Source organism: Hemiscyllium ocellatum, chromosome 26 (genome assembly GCF_020745735.1).
Source record: "Hemiscyllium ocellatum isolate sHemOce1 chromosome 26, sHemOce1.pat.X.cur, whole genome shotgun sequence".
In the NCBI taxonomy this organism is placed as follows: domain Eukaryota; kingdom Metazoa; phylum Chordata; class Chondrichthyes; order Orectolobiformes; family Hemiscylliidae; genus Hemiscyllium; species Hemiscyllium ocellatum.
This window is the reverse complement of record NC_083426.1, coordinates 56,982,799-56,997,946: the sequence shown is the minus strand read 5'-3', so window position 1 is coordinate 56,997,946 and position 15,148 is coordinate 56,982,799.

The following is a 15,148-nucleotide window of genomic DNA, read 5'->3' as shown; positions in this document are numbered from 1 at the left end:
GACTTCTCAGGGTTGTGTCACTCTGGGTCTGGGTTTCTCAGGGTGGTGTCACTGTGCGTCTGGACTTCTCAGGGTGGTGTCACTGTGGGTCTGGACTTCTCAGGGTTGTGTCACTGTGGGTCTGGACGTCTCAGGGTTGTGTCACTGTGGGTCTGAACGTCTCAGAGTTGTGTCAATGTGGGTCTGGACTTCTCAGGGTGGTGTCACTGTGGGTCTGGGCTTCTCAGGGTGGTGTCACTGTGGGTCTGGACTTCTCAGGGTGGTGTCACTGTGGGTCTGGACTTCTCAGGGTTGTGTCACTGTGCGTCTGGACTTCTCAGGGTGGTGTCACTGTGGGTCTGGACTTCTCAGGGTTGTGTAACTGTGGGTCTGGCCTTCTCTAGGTGGTGTCACTGTGGGTCTGGACTTCTCAGGGTGGTGTCACTGTGGGTCTGAACTTCTCAAGGTGGTGTCACTGTGGGTCTGGACTTCTCAGGGTTGTGTCACTGTGGGTCTAGACTTCTCAGGGTTGTGTCACTGTGGGTCTGGACTTCTCAGGGTTGTGTCACTGTGCATCTGGACTTCTCAGGGTTGTGTCACTGTGGGTCTGGACTTCTCAGGGTGGTGTCTCTGTGGGTCTGGACGTCTCAGGGTTGTGTCACTGTGGGTCTGGACGTCTCAGGGTTGTGTCACTGTGGTTCTGGACTTCTCAAGGTGGTGTCACTGTGGGTCTGGACTTCTCCGGGTGGTGTCTCTCTGGGTCTGGACTTCTCAGGGTGGTGTCACTGTGGGTCTGGACTTCTCAGGGTGGTGTCACTGTGCGTCTGGACGTCTCAGGGTGGTGTCACTGTGGGTCTGGGCTTCTCAGAGTTGTGTCAATGTGGGTCTGGACTTCTCAGGGTGGTATCTCTGTGGGTCTGGATGTCTCAGGGTTGTGTCACTGTGCGTCTGGACATCTCAGGGTTGTGTCACTGTGGGTCTGGCCTTCTCAGGGTTGTGTCACTGTGGGTCTGGGCTTCTCAAGGTGGTGTCACTGTGCGTCTGGACTTCTCAGGGTGGTGTCACTGTGGGTCTGGACTTCTCAGGGTTGTGTCACTGTGGGTCTGGACGTCTCAGAGTTGTGTCACTGTGGGTCTGGACTTCTCAGGGTTGTGTCACTGTGGGTCTGGACGTCTCAGGGTTGTGTCACTGTGCGTCTGGACGTCTCAGAGTTGTGTCACTGTGGGTCTGGACCTCTCAGGGTGGTGTCACTGTGGGTCTGGGCTTCTCAGGGTGGTGTCACTGTGCGTCTGGACTTCTCAAGAGTTGTGTCACTGTGGGTCTGGACGTCTCAGGGTGGTGTCACTGTGGGTCTGGACTTCTCAGGGTTGTGTGACTGTGCATCTGGACTTCTCAGGGTGGTGACACTGTGGGTCTGGCCTTCTCAAGGTGGTGTCACTGTGGGTCTGGACTTCTCAAGGTGGTGTCACTGTGCGTCTGGACTTCTCAGGGTGGTGTCACTGTGGGTCTGGCATTCTCAGGGTTGTGTCACTGTGGGTCTGGACTTCTCAGGTTGGTGTCACTGTGGGTCTGGACTTCTCAGGGTTGTGTCACTGTGGGTCTGGACTTCTCAAGGTGGTGTCACTGTGGGTCTGGACTTCTCAGGGTTGTGTCACTGTGGGTCTAGACTTCTCAGGGTTGTGTCACTGTGGGTCTGGACTTCTCAGGGTGGTGTCACTGTGCGTCTGGACGTCTCAAGGTGGTGTCACTGTGGGTCTGGACTTCTCAGGGTGGTGTCTCTGTGGGTTTGGCCTTCTCAAGGTGGTGTCACTGTGGGTCTGGACTTCTCAGGGTGGTGTAACTGTGGGTCTGGCCTTCTCAAGGTGGTGTCACTGTGGGTCTGGACTTCTCAGGTTGGTGTCACTGTGGGTCTGAACTTCTCAAGGTGGTGTCACTGTGCGTCTGGACTTCTCAGGGTGGTGTAACTGTGGGTCTGGCCTTCTCAGGGTTGTGTCACTGTGGGTCTGGACTTCTCAGGTTGGTGTCACTGTGGGTCTGGACTTCTCAGGGTTGTGTCACTGTGGGTTTAGACTTCTCAGGGTTGTGTCACTGTGGGTCTGGACTTCTCAGGGTGGTGTCACTGTGCGTCTGGACGTCTCAAGGTGGTGTCACTGTGGGTCTGGACTTCTCAGGGTTGTGTCACTGTGGGTTTAGACTTCTCAGGGTGGTGTCACTGTGGGTCTGGACTTCTCAGGGTGGTGTGTCACTGTGCGTCTGGACGTCTCAAGGTGGTGTCACTGTGGGTCTGGACTTCTCTAGGTGGTGTCACTGTGGGTCTGGACTTCTCAGGGTGGTGTCACTGTGGGTCTGAACTTCTCAAGGTGGTGTCACTGTGGGTCTGGACTTCTCAGGGTTGTGTCACTGTGGGTCTAGACTTCTCAGGGTTGTGTCACTGTGGGTCTGGACTTCTCAGGGTTGTGTCACTGTGCATCTGGACTTCTCAGGGTTGTGTCACTGTGGGTCTGGACTTCTCAGGGTGGTGTCTCTGTGGGTCTGGACGTCTCAGGGTTGTGTCACTGTGGGTCTGGACGTCTCAGGGTTGTGTCACTGTGGTTCTGGACTTCTCAAGGTGGTGTCACTGTGGGTCTGGACTTCTCCGGGTGGTGTCTCTCTGGGTCTGGACTTCTCAGGGTGGTGTCACTGTGGGTCTGGACTTCTCAGGGTGGTGTCACTGTGCGTCTGGACGTCTCAGGGTGGTGTCACTGTGGGTCTGGGCTTCTCAGAGTTGTGTCAATGTGGGTCTGGACTTCTCAGGGTGGTATCTCTGTGGGTCTGGATGTCTCAGGGTTGTGTCACTGTGCGTCTGGACATCTCAGGGTTGTGTCACTGTGGGTCTGGCCTTCTCAGGGTTGTGTCACTGTGGGTCTGGGCTTCTCAAGGTGGTGTCACTGTGCGTCTGGACTTCTCAGGGTGGTGTCACTGTGGGTCTGGACTTCTCAGGGTTGTGTCACTGTGGGTCTGGCCGTCTCAGAGTTGTGTCACTGTGGGTCTGGACTTCTCAGGGTTGTGTCACTGTGGGTCTGGACGTCTCAGGGTTGTGTCACTGTGCGTCTGGACGTCTCAGAGTTGTGTCACTGTGGGTCTGGACCTCTCAGGGTGGTGTCACTGTGGGTCTGGGCTTCTCAGGGTGGTGTCACTGTGCGTCTGGACTTCTCAAGAGTTGTGTCACTGTGGGTCTGGACGTCTCAGGGTGGTGTCACTGTGGGTCTGGACTTCTCAGGGTTATGTGACTGTGCATCTGGACTTCTCAGGGTGGTGACACTGTGGGTCTGGACTTCTCAGGGTGGTGTAACTGTGGGTCTGGCCTTCTCAAGGTGGTGTCACTGTGGGTCTGGACTTCTCAAGGTGGTGTCACTGTGGGTCTGAACTTCTCAAGGTGGTGTCACTGTGCGTCTGGACTTCTCAGGGTGGTGTCACTGTGCGTCTGGACTTCTCAGGGTGGTGTAACTGTGGGTCTGGCATTCTCAGGGTTGTGTCACTGTGGGTCTGGACTTCTCAGGTTGGTGTCACTGTGGGTCTGGACTTCTCAGGGTTGTGTCACTGTGGGTCTGGACTTCTCAAGGTGGTGTCACTGTGGGTCTGGACTTCTCAGGGTTGTGTCACTGTGGGTCTAGACTTCTCAGGGTTGTGTCACTGTGGGTCTGGACTTCTCAGGGTGGTGTCACTGTGCGTCTGGACGTCTCAAGGTGGTGTCACTGTGGGTCTGGACTTCTCAGGGTTGTGTCACTGTGCATCTGGACTTCTCAGGGTTGTGTCACTGTGGGTCTGGCCTTCTCAAGGTGGTGTCACTGTGGGTCTGGACTTCTCAAGGTGGTGTCACTGTGGGTCTGAACTTCTCAAGGTGGTGTCACTGTGCGTCTGGACTTCTCAGGGTGGTGTAACTGTGGGTCTGGCATTCTCAGGGTTGTGTCACTGTGGGTCTGGACTTCTCAGGTTGGTGTCACTGTGGGTCTGGACTTTTCAGGGTTGTGTCACTGTGGGTCTGGACTTCTCAAGGTGGTGTCACTGTGGGTCTGGACTTCTCAGGGTTGTGTCACTGTGGGTCTAGACTTCTCAGGGTTGTGTCACTGTGGGTCTGGACTTCTCAGGGTGGTGTCACTGTGCGTCTGGACGTCTCAAGGTGGTGTCACTGTGGGTCTGGACTTCTCAGGGTTGTGTCACTGTGCATCTGGACTTCTCAGGGTTGTGTCACTGTGGGTCTGGACTTCTCAGGGTGGTGTCTCTGTGGGTCTGGCCTTCTCAAGGTGGTGTCACTGTGGGTCTGGCCTTCTCAAGGTGGTGTCACTGTGGGTCTGGACTTCTCAGGGTGGTGTAACTGTGGGTCTGGCCTTCTCAAGGTGGTGTCACTGTGGGTCTGGACTTCTCAGGTTGGTGTCACTGTGGGTCTGAACGTCTCAAGGTGGTGTCACTGTGCGTCTGGACTTCTCAGGGTGGTGTAACTGTGGGTCTGGCCTTCTCAGGGTTGTGTCACTGTGGGTCTGGACTTCTCAGGTTGGTGTCACTGTGGGTCTGGACTTCTCAGGGTTGTGTCACTGTGGGTTTAGACTTCTCAGGGTTGTGTCACTGTGGGTCTGGACTTCTCAGGGTGGTGTCACTGTGCGTCTGGACGTCTCAAGGTGTTGTCACTGTGGGTCTGGACTTCTCAGGGTTGTGTCACTGTGGGTTTAGACTTCTCAGGGTGGTGTCACTGTGGGTCTGGACTTCTCAGGGTGTTGTCACTGTGCGTCTGGACGTCTCAAGGTGGTGTCACTGTGGGTCTGGACTTCTCAGGGTTGTGTCACTGTGCATCTGGACTTCTCAGGGTTGTGTCACTGTGGGTCTGGACTTCTCAGGGTGGTGTCACTGTGGGTCTGGATGTCTCAGGGTTGTGTCTTTGTTATTCCTTGCGTTCTGACAGTTACTGTCAGAGCCATCGCTGTCATTTACAGAGTCAGGTTGTTGCGGGGTCAGCGTTCATGACTTTATTCTGGCTGTTGTGCTGAGTCCTGCAGGAAGTTGGTAAGTTTGCACTGTGCCTGTAAATTCAATATCAATAGTTCTGTGATGTAAACATCCATAAGATCCTCAGATTTGTAATTAGATTTAAACAAACATTAATCATCATTTTTACAGACTTAGAATTTAGGTTTATGATTGTGTAACAAGAAATAAGAGAGTAAGATCTGCTGTAGAGACCTCACAAAAACTCGTCCAGTTTTGGCACCATCTTGACTCCAGATTCCAGTTGTTCATACAGAAACTGATTCTCACCATACATGTTCTCACGCAAAAACAATGATTCACACACGTACGACGTCCAAACTCTATCCTCCCCACCAGACAGACAGACACACACACACACACACACACACACACACACTGACCACAGCCCTTGCCTTGTACTTGCACAGCAGATAAATAGAGTTATAACTTTGTGGAAACTCCATTTACTGTTACTCATTCGCATTCGCTGCAAATTTCCCTGGCTAACCAGTTACATTGTGTAACGATAGTCTTAATGCACCGGCAAAGGCTTTTAATGGTCCCTATGCTGGGCAAATCATGCAGTTAATCGAGCAACAAAACAGCATAGTCTGGGCAGCTCTCAATGCCTAGCTGTCATCTTGTCCCAGTTTATACTCTCTGGCTGGTTCTGTCAGGTGGGTTCAGACCATAACAAACCATTACAGCTGATCTGCCAATGCCTTTTTTCAAAGTTCTCATTCTTGTGACTTGGATCCTCCAAAGACTAATTCCTCCAGTTAGTTTCACCTTCTGCCCTATTCCTCATGTTTTGACAACATGTTCTCAGTGAATTTCTTGTGTCTTTCTCTCTTGAATGTATTGTACAGCACGGACAAAGACTTTTGGTCCAACTCTTCCAAGTTGGCCAGATATTCTACATTACTCTCATCCCGCTTGCCAGCAGTTGTCCCATACCCCTGAAAACTTTTCCTGTTCATGTACCCATCCAGATGTTTTTTAAATGTTATCTTCTATCCACCCCCACCACGACCTTTGTAGCTCATTCCATCGGTGCAGTGCCCTCAGCATGAAAACGTTGCCCCTCACGCCTCTTTTCTAACTTTCCACTCTCAGCTTAAACCAATTTCCTCTAATTTTTGACTCCCCCAGTGCAGGGTAAGGAACATGATCATTTCAATCATCCATGCCCCTCATAATTTCCTAAACTTCTAAAAAGTCACCCCTCAGCCACAAATGATCCAGAGAAAATAACCCCAGCCTATTTAGTCTGTTACAAACTCACCATCCCGGACACCATCCTTGCAAATGTTTTCTGAACCCTTCCAAGTTACACCACAGCTTTCCTGTCGGAGGGAGACCAGATTGCACACAGTATTCCAAAGTGGCGTAATCAGTGTTGTTTATAGCCACAACATGACCTCTCAACTCTATATACTCAGTACTCTGATCTTTAAAGTAAAGCTAACCAAATGCCTTCTTCATTATCTACATGCAACTCCACTTTCAAGAAAACATGAACCTGCACTCCGATGCCTGTTTGATCAGCAACATTCTCCAGGACCTTATCATTAAATGCATAATCCTGCCCTGATTTGCCTTTCCAAAGTGCAGCACCTCACATTTATCTGTACTGTAATCTGAGGTAACCTTCTTCGCTATCCACTACACCTCCAAATTTGGTGTCACCTGCAAACTTACCAACCATACCCACTGTGTTCACATCCAAGGCATAAATGACAAAAAAACAGTGGACCCAATACCAATCCTTGAGTCACACCATTGTCACAGGCTTCCATTCTGAAAAGGTAACCTCTACCACCACCACCCTCTGTCTTCTACTCTTGAGATCATTTTATATCCAAATGGCTGCCTCGCCCTCTATCCCATCTCATCTCACCTTGTTAACCGGTCTACCATGTAGAACCGGGTTGAACACTTTACTGAAGTCTACATGGACAACAACCACCACTGAGTATGCGTGCATGTGGGGAAAGGGATCTGCTATATCTGCCCCAGGTTTTCGAAGAACACCTTCCAAGGAAGACTTAACCCAGGAGCAGAGTGTGAGGTGATCCTGATTGAACAAGGAGCTGGCCTGCGAGCAGTTACACCTCCTTCAAAAGGCCCTCCAGCTTTATATCATGGAGAGGACGCTGCTGCCAGTGGCTGTTAGGATCACAGTAACATTCAACTTCTATGATCCAGAAACTTCCAGGCAGGAGTGGGTGACATATCCAGTGTGTCAACAACAATGTCCTTAGAGAGTGAGGAAGGATATCTATGATGGATGAGGTATACAATGTTTTCTCCATCAACAGGGAGCTGCCGGGCGTATCCTTCATTTCCCAGTACACTGGGGTTCCCGATGGTGACATGGCTCTGTGGGGTCCCCATGTCAATGGGGAGACATAGAGGAACTGAAGGACCTCTCACTCCATTAATGTTATAGTGTGACCATACACAGTACATCCTGTTGGTGAATACCCACTGCCCTGGCAGCTGCTATAGCGTCTTCATTCAGGAGCAGTCAGCTATTCCCAAGGTCGTTGTGTCTCCACATAGAAATAAAGGATGGCCTTTCAGTTAAGGCCATCCCCTTGATACATGGGTCAAAACACACCCCTCTTTCAATTTGCCCCATTGCGAACTGACCACATCGAAATATCCTGTGTGTACTGAGTACAATGGAGCTACTGCAAACATCAGGCAGCATAACATCAGGGAGATGGAGCAACATTTCTAAAGTCTGAACCGGTCAGAGAGAACCCTCCAGTACACACTGTCACTAAGTTATATAATCTCTCTCCATTTCAGTTACATATTGCCTTCCATTGGGCGGCATGGTGGCTCAGTGGTTAGCACTGCTGCCTCACTGCGCCAGGGACCAAAGTTCAATTTCCGCCTTGGGCAACTGTCTGTGTGGAGCTTGCACATTCTCCCCGTGTCTGCGTGGGTTTACTCCGGGTGCTCTGGTTTCCTCCCACAGTCCAAAGATGTGCAGGTCCAGTGAATTGGCCATGCCAAATTGCCCATAGTGTTAGGTGCATTAATCAGGGGTAAATGTAGGGGAATGCCTCTGGGGGGTTACTCTTCGGAGGGTCAGTGTGGACTTGTTGGGCCAAAGAGCCTGTTTTCACACTGTAGGGAATCTAATCTAATCATTCTTCCTTTAAAAAAGATGGTTTTTATCACATGCTGTATTCCACCAGCTAAACATTATTCAATGACTTTTCTGTCTGTATCCATTTGTAGTCTCCCCATCATGTCTTGATAATTTAATTTTCTGCTTACTTTGGTGTCTTTGCCAAACATGGTTGGAATACATTTGTTCAACATCTCCAAATCATTGAAGAAGATTGCAATTGCTTGTCGACCCCGCACTGGTAACTATCTGACTCTACCGATTACATTCTGTCAAACTGGTTAAGACTGATTTATCCTGAGTGTCTGCTTCCTGTATGATACCCAGTCCTTCCCGGTCCTGTGTACCACATTCGAAGGGCTGAATAAGAACGAGGAGCATGCAGCCCCTCGATCCTACTCCACCATTTGATATGACCATGACTGATGTCATCTTGGCTCAGTCTCACTTTCCTGCCTGCTCCCCATAATCCTTCATTTATTCAGTGCCCCAGTATCTGGAGAAGTGCATTACACAGTTCACAACCCTTTGAGAGAAGTAGGTCCTCCTCACTCCTGTTTTAAAACTGCTCTACCTTATTCTAAAACTATGATCTCTTAGTTTAGGCTGGCCCACATGAGGAAATATTCACTCCACGTCTACATTGCCAATCAGCTTTAGAATCTTACAGATCAGAATAAGATCTCCTCCTATTCTTCCAAACTCCTGACAGCATCGATCTGAATTGCTTAATCTTATTTTATAAGACTAACCCCTCATCTCTGGAATAATTCTCGTAAAATATTCTGAACTGATCCAATGCCTCATCAAGGCAGTATACCAAAACTGTACACAGTAATCCAGCTGCAGACTCAGAAATGCTTTGCATCATTGCAGCAGCATTTCCCTTCCTTTCTCTTTTAGAAATAAACGCTGACATTGCACTTGCCCATCTTGTTACCTGCTGCACCTGCATGGGAGTTTTCTGCAATTTACACAAGGACACCCAGATTGCTCTGTGCCACAGTACATTAACATTTCTTTCCATTTAGATAATAAATTGTCTATCTATTCCTTTGAACAGAATGGTTAACCCCTTGCTTATCCGAATTTAATCTCATTGACATCTGTTGGCTCTTTCACTGAACCTATCCATATACCTTTGTAAGTTTTGTGTACCTTTATTGCAAACAACATTCCCATCTATTTTAATGTCATCTGAAACATTGGCTCCAATAATTTCAATCCCATGTACCAAGTAATAATATTGATTACAAATAGTTGGAACCTGAGGCCTGAAATCTATGACACCACAAAAGTTAACAACCAGAAAACGAACCATTTCTCCTGTATCTTTGCATTTCATTGGTTCGCCAATCTTCCATCCTAGCAAATAAATTACTCGTAACACCATGTGCTCTTACATTACGAATTAATATTTTATATAGTTCTTTATGCAATGCCTTCTGGAATTCCAGATATTTTGCATCTCTAGGATCCCCATTCTCCAACTTGCTTATCACGTCTTTCAAAAACCTGTGCAAATAATTCAAACACGATTTACCCTCTGTAAAACCACTCTGATGGTTTGTGGTTTGACTTTGCAAATGTTCTGCTAATAATTCCTTAATAATCGATTTTGCAAATTTGCTTCAAATCCCACTGGCCTGTTCATTACTATTTATCCCACAGTGAAGAAGTCCTTCCCTTTCTATAATATCTGTGTTTCCTGTTAATTCCTGTGTAATGGGCACAAGTGTTATGTGCGAGACCAAATCACTCAAAGCATTCTTAAGCAGGCAGCCCAGACCGTAACTTTGCAATTCATTTCAGTAAGTGTACAGTGAAAATTACTCAGAGTAAGTTAGCTAGGTTGACTGTCAGGATTTAAACAGACAAACATTCACAAAATTATGGAATGAGAAACAATGATCGGAATACGACACTTCCACAGAATGTCTCTCCAAACTAGACTTACAGGTGGAAGTTAGAAGGGCAGAAGCAGAGAGAGAGAGTCTGGAAGCCTGTTTGCACTGCTGCACTGACTCAACCAAGACTTCAGCTTCAAGGGCTGACCACTCCCCTTCCACAATGCAAAACATGAAAGTTTTGGCAAAAGATCTCATTCCATTTTAATATAAATAAAAATGCTTCCCAATTCCCTTTTTCATTCCGGTACCAACCCAGCTGATTCAGAGCCCGGATTGTTTACTGGCCCCTCTGAACACAATCAAGGATGCAGTATCCTTGGGAAGCAGGAACAGTTTTTAGAAAAAGGACCAGCTTTGTGACGCAAGATTTTTAAAAAGCAGCTCTGATTGCTGTATAAGAGGCAGGAATGTCTGACTAGATACATTTTGTTCCTGGTTTAGACACACGATGGGCTGAATGTCCTCCTGGTGTTCCTACATTGTAATCTTGATGCCAGAATGTCCTCCTGGTGATCCTACATTACAGCATTATTGGCTGGAATGCCTTGCTCCAGTTCGTGAGTAAGAGGCTCAGTGTATGTATGTCCTGCTTCTGTTGATGTGTAAAAGGCTTGCGGGCTGATGGAATCTTCCTGGTGCTATGTAACAATTTGAACAGCTGAATGATCTCCTCGTTTTACTCCAAACATGCTCGAGATGCTGAGCTATCTTCTGTATCTCTGAAATGGGATTGATAGAGTGATTGATCTTACCTGATCCCATACAACAGACACATTTCTGAATTGACTCCTCTTTTCAAATATTAAGTCTGAAATAGTTTTGTGTCCTTCTCCAATTCCCGTGCTACAGGCTCGATGGACTTCAGCTTCATTTGTGGATGTTGCGATGATTGTTTCTATAGTTCAGTATTTGTCGCTTATGTGTTATTTACCTTGTTGATGAAGTTGTTGGTGTTTGATGTATGTGTCGTTGGTTCTTCTAATAGTGTAGTCAGTGTTTCCTTGGCTAGGCTGAGTTTGATGGATGTGAACAGGGCTGTTCCATAAAAGGAGACCATTATTTCATGCTGTTCTATCCTGGTGGATTTGATGGTCTTCAGGAAGTCTTAGGTAGAGTTGATGGAGTAGCTTGAGTCTTTGTTGTAGCTCCTTGACCAATCTGGAAGGTGGTGTTCCAGGTAGTGAGAGTTTGGGTCTGAGAAGGACTCCTGGTTTGTGAATTTTGGGTAATCCCTGGAAGCGTGGTGTGTTGGATTCATCTGATTTCACTTTTTAGAAGTCGTCCTTATTTATTGCTCTAGAATTCTGAAGCTTTTGAGTAGGGTTGTGATTTGGTTCTCTAGTTGTGGCATCACGTCTATCGCCACTTGTTGGTAAGAGTTGGTATCTGCAAGTAGTGCGTTTGCTTTCTCAATGTAGCCTCTTTGATTTAAAATGATTGTCAAGCGTCCTTTGTCTGCAGGTAGGAAAATAATATTTGTTTTTTTTTGTCTTTATAGTGGCTTTCCTTTGTTGTGCATTGAGTGTGTTTCCTTCCTTTTTCCTACTTAATGCTGGTGCGACCACCTGTCTGATAGTTTGCTGGATTGTTTTCTGTGAGTTAGTTGTCTTTAAGTGTTAATCTAATGCTGCTAAGAAATCTTTCCTGCCCACACCCTGGATGTTGTAATTTAACCCTCTTACTTAGATTGCTTTTTCAGTTTCTGTCAAGGTCAGTCAGATAAGTTTTCTTTATCCACGTTTCTTTGTTGTTATTTTGTGTATGCCTGTCCTGTTTTTTTACCTTAGGGTCTTGTTTTTTTTCCATTTTCATGTGCCTGTCTAATGTCTATGGCTTGTTGTACTCTGTCTGTCCATTCATTGTCTTTTGCATTAGTGAGTAAATAGTTTTAGCGCAAAATTTCCCAGTCTTTACTGAGTCTGTTGTGGGCACCATTAATCATTTCCCTAAGCATTCTGTGGACACTTTGTTCTGCTATTCTTTTGGTTAATGGAGTGTTAAGAGGATGTTTGTATTAAAGACAAACTGTTTCCTTAGGCATTCGTACAGGAATACAGCTGTTGGTGGGTGACACTCCGACAGATGGCTTTGGTTTCCCATTTTCGGGCCAGTTTGAGCATATTGCACCCAAAGGTGTTAGTGAGCATTGCGAAGATGTGTGGCTCAGATTGAGGCTCTGGATGTGGGCTCCCTTGTTGTGCTGGAGGGTTCGTTTTCAAGTGTTTTGTCATCATACAAGGTGACATCATCACCTTAACTCTCCACTCGACAAAAGAATAGCAGAGCAAAATGGTCAGAAATGGTAAGATTTCTGAATTAACTCATCCTTTCCAATAAAAAGTCCGAAATATTTTTGCATCCTTCTCCAATTCCTCTCCAGTCACTTTGTAGCTTCGTCCAGTTCTTGTGTTACAGATGTGACGTGGCTGAATGGACGGGATCCTTTTGCTGTGTAACAGGATACTGGTGCTGCAGGGCCTAAACTGGGTCCAGTGTTTAGATTAGATTAGACTTACAGTGTGGAAACAGACCCTTCGGCCCAACAAGTCCACACCGAAGCGAAATCTACCCATACCCCTACATTTACACCTACCTAACACTACGGGCAATTTAGCATGGCGAATTCACCTGACCTGCACATCTTTGGACTGTGGGAGGAAACCGGAGCACCCGGAGGAAACCCACGCAGACACGGGGAGAACGTGCAAACTCCACACAGTCAGTCACCTGAGTCGGGAATTGAACCTGGGTCTCAGACACTGTGAGGCAGCAGTGCTAACCACTGTGCCACTGTGCTGCCCACAGTCCCGTTATGGGACTGAGGGGCTGACTGGCCTCCTCCTGTAACTACGTTTTAATGTCCAGGGGCTGAACAGCATTGTCCTGTTCTGGTGCAGTGGGGTTGAAGGCTTGAACATACTTTTTCTGTTCCTGTGTAACAGGGTGGAGAAAAGGAATGAATTCCTCCATTACTTATGTAATTGGCTTCCTTTGCTGACTCCTTCTGGTGTTGTATGTAAAAATAAGATAATCTTTCATTCTTGTAAACTCTGATTCAAATTGGATCAACCTGATTATCCTTGCCTGATAAGTTCACACCATTATTGCAGGTATCAGTTGAAGAAACCATCTCTGAGTTGCTTCAAATGTAACAATATTCTTTCTTCAGTCAGGAGATTAAGTTTGTTGACACAACTCCAGACATGATCTCACTAATATCCTGTACAGGAGCAGCAGCACTTTGCCAGCCTGCTGTAAGGTTCCCACCAAGGTGAAAGCAGCCTCAGCTCTCTGGGGGAATGCACAGCATTGTTCAAAGATCATTGCCCTTCCCTACTCCATCAGCATAACGTGGCATCTGATAACAATTTTACAATGATGCTTGAAAAGAACTGATAAGGAGGAGTTCATTCAGAAATCTTTCGTCTAACCATTCTCCTTGAGAAGAACTGGTAAGTTATGGCAAGATTATCTCACCATTGAAATGGACCTCGCCAAATATCTCAGTTGAATCTACCATTAATCTCCCCAGTGATATTCAGTGATATTCCACTGAATCTGGTAAGGGTGAAGCTTAGCAACAGCAACGAGAAACAAACATTGGTGGGAGCTGTGAATCAAAGTGAAAACTATAATACAAATGTTGGGCATGTTGTACAACAGCGAATTCATATCCTTGTTAGTGGATACTGTCTCTCCAATATAGAGGAGGCCACATCGCGTGCAGCGGATGCAGTAAATGATGTGTGTGGAGTTGCAGGTGAATTTGTGGCAGATATGGAAGGATCCTTTGGGGCCTTGGGGGGAGGTGTGGGCACAATTTTGTATTTCTTGCGGTTGCAGGGGAAGGTGAAGGAGTGGAGGTTGTGTTGGTGGGGGGTGTGGACCTGACAAGGGAGTCACAGAGGGAGTGGTCTTTTCAGAATGCTGATAGGGGACGGGAGGGGAGGGAAATATATCCCTGGTGATGGGATCCGTTTGGAGGTGGCAAAATGATGATGGATGATACGATATATATGGAGGTTGGTGGGTTAGTAGGTGAGGACCATTGGGTTCTGTCCTGGTGTCCCCCTGCCACTCCACCAAGGACATGCAGGTCCTTGGACTCGCCCATTGCTAGACTATAGCAACACGATGGCTGGAGGAAGAGTGCCTCATCTTCCGCCTAGGAACCCTCCAACCACAAGGGATGAACTCAGATTTCTCCAGTTTCCTCGTTTCCCCCCCCCCCACCTTGTCTCAGTCCCAACCCTCAAACTCAGCACCTCCTTCCTAACCTGCAATCTTCTTCCTGACCTCGCCGCCCCCACCCCGACTCTGGCCCATCACCTTCACGTTAACCTCTTTCCACCTATTGCATTTCCAACGCCCCTCCCCCAAGTCCCTCCTCCCTACCTTTTATCTTAGCCTGCTTGGCGCACTCTCCTCATTCCTGAAGAAGGGCTCATGTCCAAAACGTCGATTCTCCTGCTCCTTGGAAGCTGCCTGACCTGCTGCGCTTTTCCAGCAACACATTTTCAGCTCTGATCTCCAGCATCTGCAGACCTCACTTTCTCCTAGAACATAGAACAATACAAGAGTAAAATGAAACCATGAGAGAAATTGGACAACAATGACAGTAGGGTCAGGCTGTGAAGTTATGAAATTGAATATTTACTCGTACAGGCTGTAAAGTAACAAAGTGTAAAATGAAGGGTTACTTGAGCATTGGTTGTGCTCATTGGAACATTGCTGTAGCCCTGGACTGAAAGTTAACATGTGAAAAAGGCAGGTTATTGAAATGGGAAACAGTGAGAAGGTCAGGGTTGTTCCTACAGACAGTGTGGAAGTGTTCCTCAAAACAGCCTGTGCTTGGTCTCTCAATGTAAAGGAGACTGTGTTTTGAGCAGCAATGACATGAGACTGGATTGAAAGAGTAGAAGTGAATTGCTGCTTCACCTGGAAGGTGTGCTTGGGGCTTTGGACAGTGAGGAGGGAAGAGGTAAATGGACAAGCTTCTCCAAATACATGGGGATGTGCCATGGGGGCTTGGGGGAAGTGTTCGGGGTGATGGAGAGTGTCACAGAGGGAATGCTCCCTGTGAAATGCTGACAGTGTATGGGAGGGGAAGATT